The sequence below is a fragment of the Phacochoerus africanus genome, chromosome 16 (genome assembly GCF_016906955.1).
Source record: "Phacochoerus africanus isolate WHEZ1 chromosome 16, ROS_Pafr_v1, whole genome shotgun sequence".
NCBI lineage: Eukaryota > Metazoa > Chordata > Mammalia > Artiodactyla > Suidae > Phacochoerus > Phacochoerus africanus.
The window spans coordinates 31255648-31278879 of NC_062559.1; positions in this window are offsets into that span (position 1 = coordinate 31255648).

Sequence of the window (23232 nt, forward strand, 5' to 3'; positions counted from 1 at the left end):
CTGAGATCAGGAAATGCCACACAATTGCTAAACTTCACTACAGGATAGTTTCCACATGATGTAATTCTAATGACAGTTGGATATTTTTCTTTTTATGACCGCACTTGCCACATGTAGGAGTTCCCAGGCTAGGGATCAAATTGGAGCCGCAGCTGCCAGCCTATGCCACACAGGCATAGCAACACAGGAACACCAAATCCAAGCTGCATCTGGGACCTACACCACAGCTTGTGGCAATGCCAGATCATTAACCCACTGAGAAGGCCAGGGATCAAACTCCAATCCTCACAGACACTATGTTGGGTTTTTAACCCACGGAGCAACAATGGGGACTCCAATAGTTGGATTTTTTTTTAAGGGTTTTTAAAAATCAAGGGATAGTTGATTTACAATGTTATGTAAGTTTCAACTGTACAACGTAGGGATTCACAATTTTAAAGGTTATACTCCATTCATAAGCATTGTAAAATACTGGCTATATTCCTTGTGCTATACAATATATGCTTGTAGCTTATGTATTTTATACATAGACATTTGTACCCATTAATCCCCTACCCCTATGTGCCCCTCCCCTCCTCCCTCTCCCCACTGGTAACTGCTAGTTTGTATCTCTGATCTTCTTCTTTTTTGCTATATTCACTTGTTTTTGTTTATTTCAAGATTCCACGTGTAGGTGATATCAGACAGTATTTGTCTTTCTCTGTCTTATTTCACTATGAATAATACCCTCCAAGTCCATCCATGTTGTCTTGATCGTTGGGACTATTAAAAATCAATGTTTGATTCACAGAGAAGGAAACATTTTTCATCAGTATTCTTCTGACTGCACCAAAATTTTAAGTGTTTGTTCTTTCAGAAACAGTAATAATAAAAGTCTCCTCAGCTTTGTAGTGAAAGACTGAACAAGCAATTCAAACTCAGAGAGCAAAATATACTGTAAGAAGAAAGTATAACCACCAATCATTAATATACAGAGAATAGAGATCATGCCAACATATATTTTGCCCTCCTCTGTTTTCTATGCTCACTGTGCATAATTAAACATCTATTAATATCAATGGGATTATGTGGAAGCCAAAGAATTACTTTTAAATAGATTTATCATTCCTCTGTTAGCATCCGAAGACCAAATAAAAGAAGTCAGCAGTTTAAGAGTTTTAGAAGATTTTTTTTTAAGATTGATCTAAAAAAATCTATGTGAGGTTATTTATATCATCTGCAGCTTTGTGCCTCTCAGACAAAATGTAGAAATATCAATGTTGAAACAAAACTTAAGAGGAGAAACATTAGATATTGTGAAAAGAATAAAGAGTGTCAATTGTTTAAAGACCAAGGGCAATGCAGTGCTGGAGAGAGAGAAGAGGCACAAATGGTGCCATTTATTAGTTCTAGAAGATTTTGTGATGTCTCACTGCTTTCACTATGCTTAATAGAGAGTGAAGCAATTTGTTATGAAAGTGGTTTGTCTGAGATAAGTAGGAGTATTGAGGCAGTGGCTATGAAGATTACTTTGTAATATTACTTTGTAAAAGTCTCACTTGTGTATGTATGAAATAAAAAAATCAGGAATAATGAAAAAAGTATTGTGTTTTTTATTTTGTTTCTTATTATGAAAAAAAAAAAAAAAACGTATAATGGCACAATCAGTCCATTTCACGGAGCAGAGCTCTGGAAGGGGTCTCCTTTGTAAAGCAATACTTGCACCTACATCACTGGCTCCATGAGTGATGATCTCAAGGTGCCAAGGGGCAGATTGGCTATGTCTTTTCAATCACATATAAAATCTCAAGGATTTAATAGCTCAACACACAGAGAACATGTGAAGATAATTTAAACTACAGGACAGATATAGTACAGAAGTTGACATTCTTAACCTAGGGATTAAACTGAATATGCAACCGTTTTAAATATTGAAGGTATGGGCCTGAGGAAAAGGTAAGAATGTAGAATGATGCCTAAGTGTCGGGTTGGAAGAATATGAAGAAGATGGTGACAGTCACTGTAATACATACGGGGGGAGGAATAAATGAAAATTTGTATTTTCGACATGCTATTCTGAGCCATCTAAAAGTCACCCAGGTCCAAAGGGTGATACCATGAAGGCTGTTGAAAACAGAAGAATGGTGATCAAGGGAAAAACTGGGATGGATATCCACATATGGGAATCATCAGGACAGAATTGGAGTAGGTCATCAAAGGGGAGAGAGCAGAGAAGGTAAGGAGCTCAGAAGCAGCCTTGAAGAACCCCGTAAGTAGAGTAGATTAGAGAAGGGCCAGGAAACAAGATTGGATAGGAACTATCAGTGAATGAGGAATAAAAATCACTGGCAAGTGAGAGTGCTGGATTTGGAAGCACTCAGGAAGAGTTTAGAGCTCAGGAAGAAAGAGAATAGAAAGGTGGTCACTGACTTTGACAACATGGAAGTCTTTGGTGTCCTTGACAAGAGTGATTTCAAGACAAGAGGGATAGCATGCCAGGGTGGGTACCATATTAGAACAAACTGTAGAGACTCAAGGATGAGGGATTTGAATCACAGAGAGGATAGAGAGAAAGCAGACTTTTCTTTGTTGCTGTTGCTTTTCTTTTAAGACAGGAGATAGCAAAGAATGTTTATATGTGGATAGGAATGAGCCCGTCCATATACAATGTTTGATGCTATAACAATAAAACAATGACAGAAAAAGAAATAGCTGAGGACTGGAGAAATGATGGAATTTGGCATGATACTGATAGGGGTAGTACTTGCTTCAGACTTGATATTGATAGGAAGACAAGTTGTTTCATTGTCACAAGGAAGGAGAAGGTGAAGGTGATGGCTGGTGCGATAAAGCCAATGACCGAACACTAATAAATGCCAATAGCTATTGGGATATGTGTGCACAACCATGCATGCCAAAGTAACAATTTTGTTTTGAAGAGATCTTGACTTACCAAAAATCACATTACATAGAAAAAAATTTCTAAGAATCAAAAAGAGGTTGAAAAACTAAATGGTCTCAATTCTAAAGGGAACTTTTGCAGAGCTCTGACTTAAAACCCACTGAGGGAATGCAGGTTTTGATTACTTCCAGCTTTTACTTTTGAGCAATGACTTTTATTTTCAGCTCACCACTGCCGTTTTGTTAAAACAGGACTTCTTATCACTCTCTCACCTCTAGCATCTATGGTTATGGTAAACCAGTGATTCTCAAAGTACAGTCTTAGATCCCTTCCTGAGACTCTTTCAAGGGTTTCCAGAGCTGAGGTTGAAACGATTTTTATAAAAATACTGAGATAATTTTCGGTATGTTTTACTGTACTGACATTTGCACTGATGGTGCAAAAGAACTGATAATGAATAAAACTGCTGGAACCTTAACACAAGTCAAGGTAGTGGCATCAAAATGTACTGAAAGCCATTGTGTTTTTAATCATCATGTACTCTCAGTAAATCATACATACAAAAAAGCCAGTTTCATGTGAAAATTCCCTTGATGAGACAGTGACAATTATTAATTTAATTAATCTCTATTATATTAAATTATTAATTTTATAAAATTAACACCTTGAGTACATGGCTTTTTAATATTCTCTGTGATAAAGTGGAAAAAACACAAAAAAAGCACTTTTGCTGCATACTGAAGCTCTCCTGCAATTATTGTGAGCTCAACTCGCTGTCTTTTCATGGAACATCACTTCTACAGGAAAGAACAATTGTCAGACTGAGTATGGTTATTCAGATGAGGTTGGAAGTGTTTAGGGTGATATGGTCATAGATGAAGCCAATTATTCAGATGTAGATATTTAGCAGGTATTTTCTCAAAAATGCCTCAAATGAGCCTGTTACTCCAAAAAGAAAATCTCGGACAGTATTTGCTGCCAATGATAAAATACGATTTTTTTTCAAGTGGGAATTTGAATTTGGGGAAGATTTGCATTCACTACCCTGAGCTTAATGACATGTAATCCTTTCTGAAGAGACTGGCAACACAAGCATGGGAATTTTTTTTTTTTTTTACATTTTGTATAATGAGGAGTCAAGATTTGGAAGTTCTAGGTAGGTCAGTGAGTCAAAATTTTATAAACGACCAGTGAATGATTTTACAGAATATATATGAGTTAAAGAGTCATTTAAAGTATAAGACAGATAAATGGATTTCAATGTAACAGAGTATGAAAATTTCATTGACTTATTTTCAGGTTACACATTGCAACTAATATCTAGTTTCTTTAAGAAATTACCACTGTCAAGTTTTTGTGAAATATCGAAGAAGATTATTCACAATTATCTGAACGTTTAACAAAATACTTCACTTTTACTTTCAACTACATATTTGCAAAGCTGAATTTTCTTCATTTGATGTAACCAATACAATTTCTTGCAAGAGACTGAATGGAGGGGAAGATATGAAAACGTTTTCTATTTGTTTGTATTTAAAAGAGATTTTCAAAAAAAAAAAAGTGAAATGATGCCAGTCTCACTATTTCTTTTTTTTTTAAAAAAAGCTGTTTTTCACAGAAAATGTTAACCATATGTACATAAGACTATTATTATTTTTAAGTGGATTAACAATAGACACAAAAGATATCTGCTTTTATTTTGTGATAAATATTAATAGATATTATCTACATACACAAAGGTCTCTGGGGTCTTTAAAATTTTTAAGACCCAGGGTAGAGGGGGTGGTAAGGCCAAAAGTTCAAACTCCATGGCCATAAAGAAAATATTTGAACAATATATCTAGATAGTGCATTAAAGACTTGCTTTCCTATTTTTTTATTTTTTTGTCTTTTTAGGGCCTCACCTGCAGTATATGGAGATTCCCAGGCTAGGGGTCAAATCGGAGCTGTAGCTGCTGGCCTACACCACAGCCACAGCAACTTGGGATACAAGCCATGTATGTGACCTATGCCAGAGCTCAAGGCATCATTGGATCCTTAACCCACTGAGCAAGGCCAAGGATCGAGCCTGCATCCGCATGGATGCTAGTCAGATTGGTTTCCACTGAGCCACAACGGAACTCCAGCTTTCCTATTTTTATTTGCAGTTTTTAAATTTTTGGTTTCCTCTGCAGTGTTCCCTGATTAATTGATTCTAGTGTGTCCAATTTTCAATATGATCATATTTTAGATGAAAGTTTACTGTATTTAAGTTGATATGGAGATGGGTGAGTGTTTTAATTTTTACTTTCATATTTAAATAATAAATTTTCATGTATGTTCAACTGTCCTTTGGCAAATCCAGGTTGTCTAAATCTCAATGCTTTGACTAATGTTTCACGAGACTGTAAGGGGGATGGTGGTGATGGTGCTGAGTCAGGGTACAAAGGTTTGGTCTCTACTTCCAGATCATGCTTTGATCCAACCTCTTAAATCCTTTGGTCCTGAAATTTCTCCTATTTACAAAAGAGAAACTTATCTCAATTATTTTTTTCCTCACCATTTTTCAGCAATGGATTCTATGTCACTCTGATAAAGATGTCGACATATGGCTCAGTCTAAAAGAGTTATCCCAATAAAAGAGAGTTGAGCAATCAAAAGCAATTTCAAGATAACCCATGTTCTTAACCTTCATTTTTTGAATACCACAAAGACCACAGTAATAATTCTTACAATCACCTTTTTCCATTTTCATCTGCTTTTATCTACGAGCTCCCCACCCTCACTCTCACACACCCGTTTTTCCTTACGAGATTGCATCAGAGAAGGAAAGAGGAGGTCTAGCAAGGCAGGGTTCTCCTCTACTCTCTGTTGCTCCATCTCTTAGAAGCCACTACTCAGAGGTTTACATCTCTTACACAGTTTTCTACTTTACAGGCATTCCATAGCATTTCCATCATTTCCCCATTAAAGGACATATGTAATGTCTCCAGATTTTGTATCAATACATCATAGCCTTTAAATAACATCTTTATACATGTAAGTGTAAATATTTTTGCAAATATATTTTAAGCATATTCTTGAAGTAAAACTGTTTTTTTAGCTTGTCCTACCAGAAGGTTGAATAAATTTTTACACCTACCAACATATAGATCAATGCCTTCTTTCCTGAACCTTCCTCAATATCAGGTCTGATCAAACCTAAAATTTTTCTGCCATACGGATAGATTTTAAAAATCTCATTACCACACTAATGTGATTTTCTTTATTACTTCTTATTAATTAAATTTCATACTTTCTTTATGTTTACTGCCTATTTGAATTTTTTATATAAACCACCTATTCATGACTACCTTCTAATGGATTGTTAGTCCTTTACTAAATGACTTATAAAAATTACTTTCTTTACATTCCAACTTAACAAATATTTTCTCAGTCATTTGTTCCTCTTTTTACTTTATTTGAAGTGTTTTGTCTAGGTAGATTTTTTTTTTAATTTTTTTATTTAGTGTAATCTAGCAATATATTTACCTACAGCTTTTCAGTTTTATCATGCTTAAGTGCCCTAAACTTATTTCTTTAATCACCAAGCTCCTTCCAGACTTTTAACAATTTCATTTGGGGAAAGGCACACCCACAGCATATGGAAGTTCCCAGGCTAGCAGTCAAATCACAGCTGCAGCTGCTGGCCCACACCACAGCCACAGCAATGCCAGCTTTGAGCTCTTCTGTGACCTACACACAGCTCACAGCAACGCCAAAACCTTAACTCACTGAGCAAGGCCAGGGATCAAACCCTCATCCTCATGGACAATAGTCAGGTTCATTATCACTGAGCCACAACAGGAACTCCTGATTTCATCTTTATTCTCAAATTTTTGAGCCAACTAGAATTCATTTTGATTAAGGAGTGAAATAGAGCTCAGTTTCATTTTTTTTCCCCAAATGGCTAGCCAGTTGTCCCAATATCCTTTATTGAATAATCCATCTTTTCCACAATGTGTTGTAAGTCCCCTTTATTATATCCTGAATTTGTACATTTTCCTCTCTCTCTGACCTCTCAGAATGGTAGTTACAGGTGAAAGATAAGAAATGAAGGAAGAAAAAACTGAAACAGAAAACAGTGGTTAGCTCAGAGCAGAAATAAATTAAATTAAAATGAAGAAAACCATAGAAAACATCAACAAAACTAAAAGCTGGTTCTTTTAAAAGAATCAACAAAATTGATAAAGCCTTAGCCAGTCCTATCAAAAAAAAAAAAGAGAGATAGGACTCAAATTATTAAAATTATAAATGAAAAAGGAGAAGTTACAACTGACATCATAGAAATACAAAGGATCACGGGAGACTACTACATGCAACTATATGACAATAAAATGGAAAACCTAGAATAAATGGACAAATTCTTAGAGAAGTACAATCTTCCAAGACTAAACCAAGATGAAATAGAAAAGAATGAATTGACCAATCACATGTAATGAAATTGAAACTAATCTAAAAACTTCCAACAAACAAAAGTCCAGGACCAGATGGCTTCAACGGTGAATTCTATCAAACATTTAGAGATGAGTTAACACCTATTCTTTTCCAACTACTTCAAAAAATTGCAGAGGAAGGAACACTCCCAAACTCAATCTATGAGGACAACATCACCCTAATATCAAAACCAGGCAAAGATACCACAAAAAAAAGAAAATTACAGGTCAATTTCATTGATGAACATAGAAGCAAAAATCCTCAACAAAATACTAGCAAGCTGAATTAAATAGAATTAAAAGTATTGTTCATCATGATCAAGTGGGATTTATCCCAGGGATGCAAGTATTCTTCAATATCTGCAAATACAATAGTGTGATACACCACATTAACAAACTGAAGAATAAAAAGCATGCAATCCTCTCAATAGCTGCAGAAGAAGGCTTTAACAAAATTCAACACCCATTTCTGATAAAAACCATTCAGAAAGTGGTCATAGAGGGAACCTATTTCAACATAATAAAGGCCATATATGACAAACCCACAGCTAATATCATTCTCAATTGTGAAAAGCTGAAAGAATTCCCACTGAGATCAGGAATGAGACAAGGATGTCCACTCTTGTCATTACTATTCAACACAGTTTTGAAAGTCCTAGCCACAGCAATCAGAGAAGTAAAAGAGATAAAAGTAATCCAAATTGGAAAGGAAGAAGTAAAACTATCACTATTGGCAGATGACAGGATACTCTACCTAGAAAATCTCAAAGATGCTACTAGAAAAATGTTAGAGTTCATTAATGAATTTGGCACAGTCACAGGATACAAAATTAATACACAGAAATCAACTGCATTTCTATATACTAACAATGAAAGATCAGAAAGAGAAATTAGGGAAACAATCCCATTTACCATCACATCAAAAGAATAAAATACTTAGGAATAAACCTATCTAAACAAAACAAAAGACACATACTCTGAAAACTGTAAGACACTCATGAAAGAAATCAAAGATGACACAGATGGAAAGATATACCATGCTCTTGGATTGGAAGAATCAACATTGTCAAAATGACTACTACCCAAGGCAATCTACAGATTCAATGCAATGCCTATCAAGTTATCAAGGCCATTTTTCACAGAACTAGAAAAAATATTCTAAAGTTTGTTTGGAAGCACAAAAGATCCAGAATAGCCAAAGACATCTTGAAAAAGAAAAATGGAGCTGGAGGAATCAGGCTCCCTGACTTCAGATTATACTACAAAGCTACAGTCATCAAAACCGTATGGTGTGGGCACAAAGACAGAACTATAGAAAGCCCAGAATTAAACCCATGCCCCTACAGTCAACTAATCTATGACAAAGGAGGCAAGAATATACAGTGGAGAAAAGACAGCCCTTTCAATAGGTGGTACTGGGAAAACTGGACAGCCACATGTAAAAGAAGGAAATTAGAACACTTCCTAATACCATACATAAAAATAAACTCAAAATGGATTAAAGACCAAAATATAAGACCAGATACTATAAAATACTTAGAGGCAAACATAGGCCAAACACTCTCCAACATAAACCAAAGCAATATCTTCTCAGATCCACCTCCTAGAGTAATGACAATGAAAACAAAAATAAACAAATGGGACTTAATTAAACTTAAAAGTTTCTGCACAGCCTTAAAAAAAAAAAAAGAAAAGAAAACCCACAGAATGGGAGAAAGTAGTTGCAAATGAAACGACTGACAAGGGATTAATGTCCAAAATTTGTAAACACCTCCTGTAGCTCAATACCAAAAAAAACAAACAACCCTATCAAAAAATGGGCAGAAGATCTAAACAGACAATTCTCCAAAGAAGACATATAGATGGCCAAAAAACACATGAAAAGATGTTCAACATCACTCATTATTAGAGAAATGCAAATCAAAACAACTACCATAATATCACAAGAATGGCCATCATCAAAAAGTCTACAATAAATGCTGGAGAGGGTGTGGAGAAAAGGGAACCCTCATACATTGTTGCTGGGAATGTAAATTGGTGCATCCACTATGGAAAACAGTATGGAGATTCCTCAAAAAATTAAAAATAGAATTACTATTTGATCCAGGAATCCCACTCCTGGGCATCTATCCAGAGAAAACCATGACTTGAAAAGATACATGTATTCCAATGTTCATTGCAGCACTCTATGCAATAGCCAAGACCTGGAAACAACCTAAATGTCCATCGACAGAGGAGTGGATCAAGAAGATGTGGTACATACACACAATGGAATATTACTCAGCCATTAAAAGGAAAGAAATAACAGCATCTGTAACAACATGGATGGACTTATAATTATCATGCTAAGTGAAGTCAATTAGACAATGAGATACCAACATCATATGCTATCACTTACATGTGGAATATAAAAAAAGGACACAATGTACTTTTTTGCAGAACAGATACTGACTCACAAACTTTGAAAACTTATGATTTCCAAATGAGATTGGTTGGGGGGTGGGGAAATGCACTGGGGGAATGGGATGGAAATGCTATAAAATTGGTTTGTGATTATTGGCGTTCAGCAATCAATGTAATGTAATTCATTGAGTAAATACAAAAATAAATAAATAAATAAAAATTTTAAAAAGAAAATAGCAGTTAAAATAGATCTGGAAAAAAATGAAATCATTTTTTAGAGGAATACTAAAAACTAAGCATCATATTTTTCTATTTTCCCTGGTTCCAACGGAAAATAAACCATGAAAAATTGGAAGCATTAGTATCCTACTAATAAAAATTGGATTCTTACTGCAAATAGTGTAGGATAGAGATGAGCACAATCCATTATCATTTTTCTGCATCTTCGATTATTAGTAATTTTGTGTCATTGGGAGAGTAAAATATCCTTGAAATATCTTGTACATTGTTGATAAACAATTCATAAAAACCCAGCTGCTACTCTATGCAACACCCTACCACCATCACCACCACCAGTCCTATTGTGAATATTCTGTCTCCATTTTCATGAAAAGAGACTATTTTTAATTTAAGGAAAAAACAAAAAAATTTGTGCTGATGTGATAAGTAAAAGCAGACGGAAATACAAAGGCATTCTCTACTTCCAAGCAGCTAAGGACTAATTTTGATCCTGCTTGAGAAAATCTTTCAGATTCAGAAGCAGCTGGGCCTACTCAAGAGGGCCTACAAAGAATCTGGGAATAGGATTGCTGTTTCTGGGTCCCAAGATGACACATGTCATCCAGAGTTGGGAAGACATCATTTTTCCTCACATCTACCCAGAACTCAGCACCTCACTAGAGCCGCAAAGACTAGAAACCCAAGGAGCATAAATTGAAGGCACCCTTAACATAACCATCCATTTCTCTTGGCACCAGCAAGTCTTCTTCAAGTATATTTTTGGTTTATATTTATCTAATAATCAGCGATGTATTTGATTTATGTTTCTCTAATAATTAGCAATGTAATTGATTTGTATTTTGCTAATAATTAGCACATCTTTTCATGTGTTTCTGGCCATCTGTATGTCTTCTTTAGAGGAATACCTATTTAGATCCTCTGCCCATTTTTTAATTGTTTTTATTTTTTGATATTGAGCTGCATGAGGTGTTTAATATAGTTTGGAGATTAATTCCTTGTTGTTCACCTCATTTGTAAATATTTTCTCCCATTCTGCGTATTGTCCTTTTGTTGATAATTTCCTTTGGTGTATAAAAACTTTTAAGTCCTATTTGTTTATTTTTGTTTTCATTTTCACCTGGGGGGTGAATCTGAAAAGATACTGCTGCAGTTTATCTCAGAGAGTATTCTGCCTCACACAAATCAGAATAGCTATCATCAAAAAGTCTACAAACAATAAATGTTGGAGAGGGTGCAGAGAAAAGGGAACCCTCCTACACTACTGGTGGGAAGGTAAAATGGTACCATCACTATGGAAATAGAATGGAGGTTCCTCAAAAAACTAAAAGCAGAGCTGTCATATGATCGAGCAATCCCACTCCTGGGCATATATTTGAAGAAAACTCTAATTTGAAGAGATACATGTACCCAGTGTTCATTGTAGCACTATTTACAATAGCCAAGACATGGGAGCAACCTAAAAGTCCATCGACAGAGGAGTGAAAAAAGAAGATGTGGTACAAATATACAAATTACTCAGTCATAGAAAAGCATGAAATAATGTCATTTGTAGCAACATGTATGGAGCTAGAGATTATCATACTGAGTGAGGTCAGACAGAAAGACAAACACCATGTGATATCACCTATATGTGGAATCTAAAGAACAGATACAAATGAACTTATTTGCCAAACAGAAACAGAGTCACAGATTTTGAAAGCAAACTTATGGTTACCAAAGGGGATAGGTTGCAGGGAAGGGAGGACTGGGGGTTTGGGATTGGCATATACATACTGTGGTATAAGGAATGATTGGCCAACAGGGACCTACTGTACCACACAGGGAACTCTACCCAATATTCTGTGCTAATCTATATAGGAAAAGAAACTGGAAAAGAATCTGAAAAAGAATCTGAAAAAGAATGGATGTGTGTATATGTATAGCTGAATCACCTTGCTGTACAGCAGAAATTGTCACAACCATGTAAATCAACTATACTTAAATAAAACTTTTTTAAAAAGTCTATTATTGGCAGCATTTGTAGGAAAGGGAGAAATGGAGTGGGAGAAAGAACAGGATAAAAGAAGTTTAATAAATACAACTGAACTTTGCCTTTTGGTCACAAGTAAGTTTCCTTTTTGTAGGACCATATTATTTGGGTCCAGGGTGGGGGCCACAAGCCTGTCACTCCTTGTGTGGAAGCTCTCAAGGGAAGAGATAATTGGGATCAAAAATATTTGGAGAATGAATGAATGGACCAACCAACAAATTGTCTTTACTGTAAAAATAATCCTTTTTAACCCTCTAAGTGGTTGATCTCACTTGGACTGAAATTTGCAAATTTAATACAAAAAGCAAGTAACACTCTTTGAAATTTCGACATTAGAAATTATTAGAGAATAATTGGCTATTTAAAAATCCTTCTGGTGGTGTATGATTATTTTTGATCATGTTTTTAACCTCCACCACTGGATTTGACCACTTCCTAACCTCATCATCTCTGAGTGCATATTTTCTAGTAATTATCAAACAGGCGACTGAGAGGTAAAAATCCTCAGCTCAGAGGTCATAGGTAAAGTTCAGGGCAAACAGGACATGTATGAGTTAGGAACTCAGAGTTAATACTCTTTGATATGAGTAGGAAGGAACTTAGAGGAAAAAACGGACAAAAAAGTGCCTAATTTTTGTCTTAGATTCACTGAGGACTTGATATCTAAGTTAATTCTCAGAAGGAAGAGAGGTAAATGGATGAAGCAATGACCCCTCCCTTCCTGCAGTTTGGCTTGTCAAGAAAATTCCCCTGATAAACAGCTGCGATGCTTTACTCATGCTGCTTTGCTGATTCTGACACACACAGTGTGGAGGAATAAAATCCAGGGCCCCCTTTTCCACAAAAAGTACAATTTAAACAAAACTCTTAAAAGTGCATTATTATCCTGAGAAAACTAGGAGGACTTAAGCTATCTGGAGAGTTATTTATGATTACCACCCGAGAGAAAATATTCTTAATATGGTTTTATCAGAATATTGATAAAATAATGAGGTCTTAATAACATATTTCTGAACTTTTTAATGTTTTATAAAACATCCTGAATTAAATCATTAATACATTAATTGACATTAATGCTAAAGTATTTTAATAAAATGCCCCCCCCAAAGAGGGTGGGCACCTGATTAAACCAGCTAAATAATTGCATTTTGCCAGGGATGGATGGTCCTGTCATGATCGGTGAGAAGATAAGTTTCTTTGCTCTTTACATGAATCGTGTGAATTAACGTGAATTATCTTCTGCACTGACAACGAATAGAGGAACAGAGACAATATAACTCGGAAAGTGTGTTGGTACATTTCCCCCAGCACAATATTTTGAAGATATCACAAGTGAACTTGGATACAACCAAATAGCAAGTCTTAGCAATATATAAAGATTTTTTTAAAAAGGTGAAAAACTAAAAATGTGCCTTTCTTTAATGGGAGTAGTTGTTGGCTTAATGGCTTCAAGAATTTTGAGGCTCTCCTCAATTTTAGCTTGCTGGCAAAGCCACACTGTAGGTGATGAAGCTGTCAGGCTTCTTCCCTGTGCTAAAACAACAGATTCACAGAGATGCCCACACCTTGAATCAGATTTTAATGAAAATAGTCTCACTTAAAAGCAGAGGTCTTCCAAGATATGCTTCCTGGAGGAGAAAGCACGAGCTTAACATTTTCAGAGCACAAAGAACTCATAGGCTCTGATGTTTGGTGACAATGCTAAGGGAGATTTAACTATACCAGAATTTTTATCAGGGTTGTGTCCTTTCATTCTAGCTATTAGTGCTCTGCTTATCAGGTCCATGATTTGAGGGTCTGGCTTAGTCCTAGTTTTCTCATGATCCTCTTTATCTTGATGACCCAGCAGACCCCAAGGTTATTCAGAACACACAGGGCCTTCAAGCATACACACCTACCCTTCCATGAAGCATCAAGAATACACATATCCTTCTGCTCGAAACTTCAAGTGTTCATCATCTACTGAAGGGAGTTCATGCAGGGCTGCCCACATTCAGGGTATGGGACTTCCCTCTCCAGGAAGCAGAGCTATTTTTCGTCACAATAGGCCATCTGGTTGCCAGCAGTGGAGGTTCAAGCTCTGCCCACTAGCAGTGAGGGATACATTTTGCCAACCGACCCAAAATTGCTGTCTACCGTATGGCAGCCCTGATGGTGATCCTCTTCCAGATGTTTTGGGAATCTCAGAAACTAATTCTCCCACCCCTTTCTGATTGTTTTAGAAGTCCTAAAAATAGAAATCAGTGGATTAATCTGTACACTAAGAGGATTCCACTGGTGGTGATAAAGGCTTATCTTGTAAATGCTGAATTTTAGCAGGCACTGGGTGCTCTGGCCCCACCCGGTAACCCTTGTGATAAAAAAGGCTGCATTAATGATATTCCACTCATTGGTCCTTCTCATTTCTGCTTTCAGGATGTAACCGAGGATGATGGCTAATGTTAACATGTTCAATATTCTGATAAGAACCCTCTAGATAAATACCAAGCCAGATTTATATACAGTATATTGTCACAGAAGTATATTACTCAGTACATACTGTCCAAAGAATTTTAATTTTTGAAAGGCAACAAAAAAAAAAAGATTTTTAAAGGTTGATAAAAAAATAAAGAGAGGCCTTTTGTTGTTTATTTTTTTATTTATTTATTTTTTTGTCTTTTTAGGGCTGTACCTGCAGCATGTGGAGATTCCCAGGCTGGGGCTGAATCAGAGGTGTAGCTGCCGGCCTACACCACAGCCACAGCAATGCCAGATCGATCCATGTCTGCAACCTACACCACAGCTCATGGCAATGATGGATCCTTAACCCGCTGAGCGAGACCAGGGATCAAACCTGCGTCCTCATGGATGCTAGTCAGATTTGTTTCCACTGAGCCATGGCAGGAACTCCAAAAGACCTCTCCTTTTAATTGGAGATATTGAAATAAGCCAAAATGAGTATGGGAGTGAACATTTGACAATATTTGTATTTTTGGGGAGAGGTAGTGCTCTACTCCTACAATGAGGTTAATATTTGCTTCCAAATACAAATGAAGAATGAGCATAGAAGGGCTGGCTGTATTTCTTCTTTGATGCTTATTCTGCTCCGTTAAGTTTTACAGAGTTGCTAGAATCGCCATCAACACACCCTCTTAAACTCTGGGCCATTTTTGAGAATCAGCATAGAATAATTCATTCTTTATAAATAATACCAAAATTATTCCTTGCTTTTCTTTTACTATTGCCTTTCTGAGCCACATCCAAATCTCTGATGAAAATAATTTAAAATATGCTGAGATTGTCTGTAAGTTAAAAGGATAATATAGAAATGGTTATTGAATCAGCATATTAGCTGTTAGCCTTTCTATTTGCTTATCATACAATGGGAGCTGCTGTTTACTTTTTATTCTACAAAGGACAGGCCCACTTTCTGTCTCCAAACAGTTAAAGGAATTAGATGAGAAATTATTCCAAATGAACTGTACACAGTTTGATTAGCCTGGATGCGGAATATAGTTTCTGAAAAAAGAGTCATCAACACGCGAGGTCAAATGCATTCTTATTGAATAATAAATTGAAACCCCAAATGCCGCATGCAGTAGCATATTCGTGTGTGTGTGTGTGTGTGTGTGTGTGTGTGTGTTTCTTGTTAGCAATGCAGTATTTTAATTGGCTGGGTATTTAGGATAAGTTATTTTAAAGCTGTTCTATTTAACATCACAACATGGTAAAGACGTTCTGTTTAAATGGGTCACAAATGATATATAAAGGAGAACATATTTTTCTTATACAGATTACTTGTATTTGTTAAGATCTTTATGCCTTAAAAGTGCCTTCTGATGCATATTGTCACTTCACCCTCATCAGAGATCTGCTGTGCAGGTGGGACAATGTATGTTCAGGTATAATTTTTGCATCAAAAATTGACTTAATAAAAGCACCTAATCAAAAAGACAGACATAAAAAATGTGCAATGAATATATATATATATATATAGTGTGTGTGCACGCGCGTGTGTGTTTGGAATTTTACAAAAAGATATTTGAAAATTATAAAGACAAATCAGATATATCTTTTGTTACTGTGTAATAGAGTGAAAGTAGCCAGGTACTAGAAATGAAAAAAAAAAAAAAGAACAAAAAAAAAACACATACAAGAGGAAAAAAGCCTAGATTTCAAGGAAGCTGAGTATATTTCTAAACTCTGCGATAGGCTAGCAGCATATGCTTAACTTCCTTCCAAGTTATAGATCAATCATTGGTGTGTGTATGGTGTTGAGTGTGTGTATGATGCGAGTCTGTGTGTGTGTGTGTGTGTGCGTAGAAAGCAAACTGGAGATTCCTGTTATAAAACAAAAAGATTTTGAAATGAAGTGGAAAATCAAGGTACTGTCCACATACTTTTGCATTTGTGTCCGTAAGACCATAAAGGAGTTTTCAGACTGATGCTTCCAAGTGCCATGAGGAGCCAATCTGTAGCCATTTTATTTTACTTTCAAAGAACCATTCTATAATCCTTTTCACAAATATAAGAGTAGCTATGCTGTGTACTGGTGTATTATTCATGTTTTATTGAATTTTTGTAAGGAATGAACGCAAGAACAGAAAGATAGATTATGTGAGGAGATGAAACGCTTTCATTGGACAGCAAAGATGTCCACAGGCCATGATCTTTGGGTACCTCTAGACTGTACGAAATAGTTCCCCACCCTGTCTTTAGATGATTTGTAGACAAAGAAGGCAAGATAACCTAATAAACTAGAAGCATGTAGCATTTGATAGTATGAATGATTGACACCATGGGTTGCTAAGTATTATGGATGCTTGTCTGAGTCCTTTCCTTATTAAAAAATAAATAAGTCAGAAGAAGTTAGTAAAACAATAAAACAACAAACGTGCAAGTCCAAAATTAAGACCAAAGTCTTCCTTTTCCCTTGTCTCTCCTCTTGCCTTTCCTCTGCCTGACTCCAAGCACACCTTTCCAGCTCATTACTGCAAATCATTTGAATTCCAGCACACAATGTCACCTGCTCTGTAATCTGATTACTTTATGGAGGAATTAGTATGTATATTTAATGTAGAAGGGTTTTAATCTTGATGAAAATAATCCTAAGGAACTGTGATAGGGCCGCTCATATGTCTGGCAGATATGCCAGTAACATGCTAATAAATGACAGCTGATTTATGTATCTGGATTCTTTTATTTATAAAAATAGCAAGTGGACTGATTTTTGATATTAATAATACAAGTGAATCCACTTTGATTAGACTTCTGTGGAGAGCTGTGCATATCCGGCATTACAATTAAATCTTGTGATGTGGAATGGGAATGACATGCTAATGAAGCAAGCCAGTGAGCCTGAACCAAGAGTGTCCAACATCATTATGGGATATCTTAGATGAAGAGTAATTATAAGAGGAACACTGAAATGTCATTAAAAATCTTCACTAAGAGATTTAACCTACTATTTTGTACTAATGCTGGGATTTTTTTTTTTTTTTTTTTTTTTAGCAATATAGCTGAACACAAAGTTCCTTTTTAGAATTTACAGGAAAAGGGTTTTAAATAGGTCTGGATTTAAGAAAAGATACAATCTAGGGTCCTAATTTAATTTGGTACATCAAAATTCAATAGTGGTATGTAATTGAAATCTCTTTTTAATAATTTCAGATGAATTAGCAATTAGGGCTTGATCCGATTTCCATGAAATTTATTAAAATTGAGGGTTGAAGCCCTTGAAAATTTTTATTCTTTTCACTCCATTAGCACAATACATCTAGTTTAAATGACTCTGTCAGTTAGTATGGTACATTCCTTGTTTATTTATGAGAATTTGTTTCAAGGAAGTTCAAAAGAGGTAACGTAATGCATATTCATAAACTATGACTTATATGATTCAAGAAAGCTCACAAAGCTTAAATTCCCTCGCTTTTTGGGAAAAAAAAAATGCACTACCCTCACCATCAGAACCATATCTGAGAGCAGTTCTCTCTCGGGCTTTCCCTGTCTGTGACCTCATCACATCCCTGGCCTCCCTAGGAGGAAGACTTCTTTGTGACAAGTCACAACCGGGCATGTGGAGAGATGAAACAGTGCCAACCCTCAACAACATAAAAGGTGGATTTGGAACCTTGACTCCAACTTCATAAATCCGGGAGCCTGGGTCTAAGAAAATGCGACCAAAATCATAGTACCTATCACTGCCTCCGTGCCCAGCAGGAAAAACACAGTGCTTCTCAGTGGCAAACAAATAAATTACGCACACGCTGAAAGACCAAAAGAAATATGCCACGCATTTGTTCCCATTCTCTAGGCTCTCTGTGAAGAACGGCAATTATGCTTAACAAAAAACACCATAGAACTAGTTGGCATCTAGTCTGAGACATAAATGTGTTTCTGTTCCAAATATGTAGCATTTTCAGAATGTTTGTATGTATTATGAGCAATTTGTTCAGCATATCGTTCTGGGAAAACCAGGTCCTGCCTGGGTAATTATGAAAAGGGTAAACAGTATTTTCTGACTGTGAGCTTCCATTTCTAAAGTTGTAGCAGAAAACTCTTATTATTTACCTTTTTGAGGAAACATTACCAACACAAGCCTTGCCTATTTGCCTCAACAAATCTGATTTTTACAGATGAGCTCTCCTTATGGTTTAAATAAATGGGTTCCCTCAACAAATCTATGTGGAAAATGGATGTCTTTCGAGGAGACTGTGAATGAGCAAAGGATACCTCAGCTCATGGAATTTCTATAAAGGAAGAAAACACCCCTTCCCTAAAATCCTGTGGCTTTCTACTTAAGTTAAACTTAAGTCTTTATTCTTTATCTATACAGTTTAGTGTAGAAGATGGGCATGTAGTAATACTTCATGACAATACTTTAGGGGCCAAAAGAGATATGCCCCTAGTGCTAAGGGAGCACCAGGAGTGGGCTATTTGAATAATGAGGTATCTTGGAGGAAGAAATACCAAGTGAGGGATGGCCAAGATGGGTGGTGACAGAGCGAGTTGAAAAGGGCGCTGTAAGCAGGTGAAAAATTATGACCAGAGATTCATAAATCTGAATGGTGTGCATTGGAGAGATATTGGGGATGGCACCAGGCGGGGGTGGGTGGGGGGGATAGTAAATGCAAGTACTACATGACCTTAATATCACACAAGACAAGGTGGGGATGGCAACCGATGAAGTAGCAGCCGAAAGCGTCAGACCCTGGAGGGCCTTCTCTATCACACTAAGCAAGTTAAATTTCATTCTATAAGTGATGGGCAGCCATCAAAGGGCTTTCAGTCCCAGAAAAACATGCTCATGGGAGTGCATTTTAGATCGATCCCTCACTTTCCTGCTTCACCTTTGGTTGATCAGTTATGTCTCTTGAATTCCCTTTCTCAGATTCAACAAATTTGGTTTCAGGTAGTTTTATGACTCTAATGGAAATTTAGCAGTGTTTTTACCAATAGTACTGAAATAGTTTTTTGAGGATTCTACACTAGTACAGATTCTTACAATGGCTGTTGTGTTCATCTTGACACACTGTTCTATCTTCTTTAATGTACTTTTCATTTGCAACTGTGTTACGCGCTTTGTGTCTTCAAAAAAGCAAGACAAACCCAAGCTAGGCCAAATTCCGAGAGAGTTCATCTGGACACAGCCAAAGCCTTGCCACTGAAGCCAGTTCTACAGCTTATGCTTCATGCCTTTCGGGTACAAAAAACACTCTTGCCCAAGAACTACTGCAAGAGGAAGGAACACAAGTTGCCCTGCAGGTCAATGGCTATACACATGCAGAGCAGAATTGCTAATGTCACTTGACATTGCCATCATCTGATTTGGGGAAGATTGTTTCTAAAGGTTGACTGTTGGTGAATTTGAACAGGAAAGCAGACAGGAGTGAAAGGAAAACAAAGGAAAGAAGAAAATAAAGAAGTCAACATTGAGAAAAATAAAAGTCCACCAAAACACAGTTTAAAGAAAAGAGCAAACTCTTCAACCATTAGCTGTCTTACCAATAATCTTCAAAAAGTCACATTTGAGATCATTAAATATTCAGGGGGTTTTGTTTGTTTGTTTTGTTTTGTTTTGTTGCATTTTTGGGCCACGCTTGCAGCATATGGGAAGTTCCCAGGCTGCATGTTGAATCAGAGCTACACTTGCTGGCCTACATCACAGCCACAGCAACACAGGATCCAAGCCACATCTGTGACTTATACCATGGCTCATGGCAACACCGGACCCTTAGCCCACTGAGTGAGGCCAAGTATCAAACCCACATCCTCATGGATGCTAGTTGGGTTCATTACCACTGAGCCACAGTGGAAACGCCTAGGCTTTTTAATATGCACCATTTCTACTGCCTCCAATTTCAAATTATTTTTGTTTAACAAGCTAAGTATAAGGACATCGATTGTACTTAATTGTGAAAGAAAACAGGGCCTAGACGAACCTGTTGAGTATAATTTGAATTTTTCTGTCACTGGGGGGCTTTATTCAATTCTGCTTTAGTTTTTCCCTCTGGTCTACTTGTCTGGAGGGGCTAAAGTAAATGTTCTCAAGTATTTTCTCGAGGGTTGGGGAGAGAGGTGAAATGGAAAGCAAGTAGGGAAAGGTTTGACAATATTATCCAACTACTCAAAATCAAGAAGGATGAGGAAGAGGAGACCTTCACAACTGCCACAAGAGTCAGAGTAATCTGAAGCGTGAGGTAGAGAAAAAGAACCCCTCAGCAACGGCTCCAGATGAGGAACCCATCCTTTACCACCATCCATCTCCTTCCTTCCTCAACTCCCTTCTCCACATCATTGAACTTTTGATGCAAAGGGGAGTCAATCATATTTTATTTTCTTGAGTACTTGAACGAGGGAATTATGGTCAGAGAATATTTGCTCCGGGAACGCTCAGATACAACGAGAAAATTTATATTTTCCAAATATATTATCCAAATAAGGTATATTTGGAACTATAAACACAACTGACATTCAGATACATAAGGGAAAAAATTGAATGTAATACAGGTGGCTTTATGGGAGAAGAGCATATTTTCAAAACTAATTATTGCTTCTTTTCATGGTAAAATGCCATTTCCTACTCATTTAGTAAGTGTAAAATAAGAATTTATAATTTTAGCAATAATCATTTTGTCAGTAATGAGAGCAATTAACTTTTCACACCAAACTAATAATATTAGTAAAAAATAAAGGGGATATGATCCATTTAGATTCAACATAAATTCACCCATAGGGAAAGAGGCCAAGTAGAAATAGCATATACACAGTATCCACTGCCCCCCCCCCCTTTTTTTGGTTGTCTTTGATTAAAACATTCTAACCTGACTTCCTCTTATATTAATGGAAATTCCATTTTTATCCTAAGACGATGACATCAAATGAAGCAGCATTAAATCCTTAGATATTAACTAACAGGAAAAATCAGTTAACCACATTTTCTAACAGTGATAGGACATTGCCAAGTGGTATCTACAAAGAAAACTTATTTTTAAAAAAGTCCTTTCCTCCTAAACATGTATTGAGTACTCATTATGTGTCAAACATAATCCTAGAAAGTAGAGAGGAGGGTGAAAACGGAAAAGGAAATTGTGTCACCAAGAAACACTATGTTTTCACTCCACTGTGTCCCCTTCCTGGGCACACAGGAAGACACCATTCCTCAGGCCCCCTCACAGTTACAGGTGTCTGTGTGAATGACTTCTGGCCGATGGACTGTGATGTAGGCAGCTTCTAGGCCTGGACCTTAGAAACCTCCCTCACGACCTCTCGAATCTCGCTTCGCCCTTGCAGGCTACAGATGGAGGAGGAGCACTCCAGCTGCATCAGACTATGAGGAGAAAGAAAGAAAAATGCGTTTCATTGTGTTAAACTCCTGAGATTTGGAGATTTATTCTTAACATTATAATCCGGAGGACACAATGATGACAATGGGGGGAGTTCCTGTCGTGGCTCAGTGGTTAACAAACCTGACTAGTACCCATGAGGATGCAGGTTCCCTCCCTGGCCTTGCTCAGTGCGTTAAGGATCCGGCGTAGCCATGAGCCGTGATGCAGGTCGCAGACATGGCTCGTATCTGGCGTGGCTGTGGCTGTGGCTGTGGCGGTGGCTGGCAGCTACAACTCTGATTCGACCGCCAGCTTAGGAATTTCCATATGCCGTGGGTGTGGCCCTGAAAAGACAAAAAAAAAAAAATGATAACAGTGAAAATTTATAATCTGGGAATGGGCAGAAAAAGAGAGTGAAAATTGCCTGCAGGTTCTGTCAGGGATGGAACTGAACAGGAGGTGAGAATTTCTATTGTGTTTGAGTTGTAGACGTGTGCAAGACAGAACGAGACAAAATGGAAGACTAAAGGGAATGATCTCTCATTGCTGGAATGACCTTCATCATCAAGGAACGACTTGATGCTTTCTCAGTCAAAGGCAACTAAATCAGGGAGCGAAATACGAAACAATTCCAAGAGTGAAATTCACCATTGTGCGGAAGCAATACTAGACTACCATTTAGCTGAATTAACTAGAAAACTAATTTCAGGCCAGATAATACATTTACTGTGTAATCTGATGTCCCTTTTATTAGAAATGAATTCATGGGAAAAAAAAAAAAGGCACTGAGCAGGTTATTCATAAATGTTAAAACTCTCTCCAAAATAGAATGTACTGATTTGTAAGAGATCCTTAGTATCCAATGTCTAGCAGGTGCTGTCTTCCAAGGGAAGCTATTTCCTGAGAGCTGGGTAGGTTTCAAGGTTAATGCAGTAACACCACAATCTATAGCTACCAGGGACCAATTTATACTTGAATATCTTAATGTGGCTATACAAAGACTCCTTTAAAATGAAATGAAAACTAGCAGCAGAAAATCCGAACTCATTTACTATTCAGAGAAAGTGGTGGGTTCTGTGCTGGTCTCTTCTTCTGAGAAGGGGTGAAGTGAACGCTTTACTGTGAATTCTCAAATCTGCTTTTCCAGGAAGAATGTTCGAATTATTATAGAAAGCAGAACCTTTGGATTTGGGGAAATGAAGAAAACTGTATTAGAAACAAATGAACAATGTATCAAGGGTCTGATCCCTGGAGGGCAAACGATAACCATCCTCAACATATGAGGGCTCTGAGTTAAGGGAAGATAAGGATTGTTATGCAGAGATTCGGAGTGTTGAGAGATCTTTGAGGCGCTTGATCTTTGGACACCACATTATAGTGCTATAAATTCAAGGTGGAAATGAATGGCGGTTCTGCAGG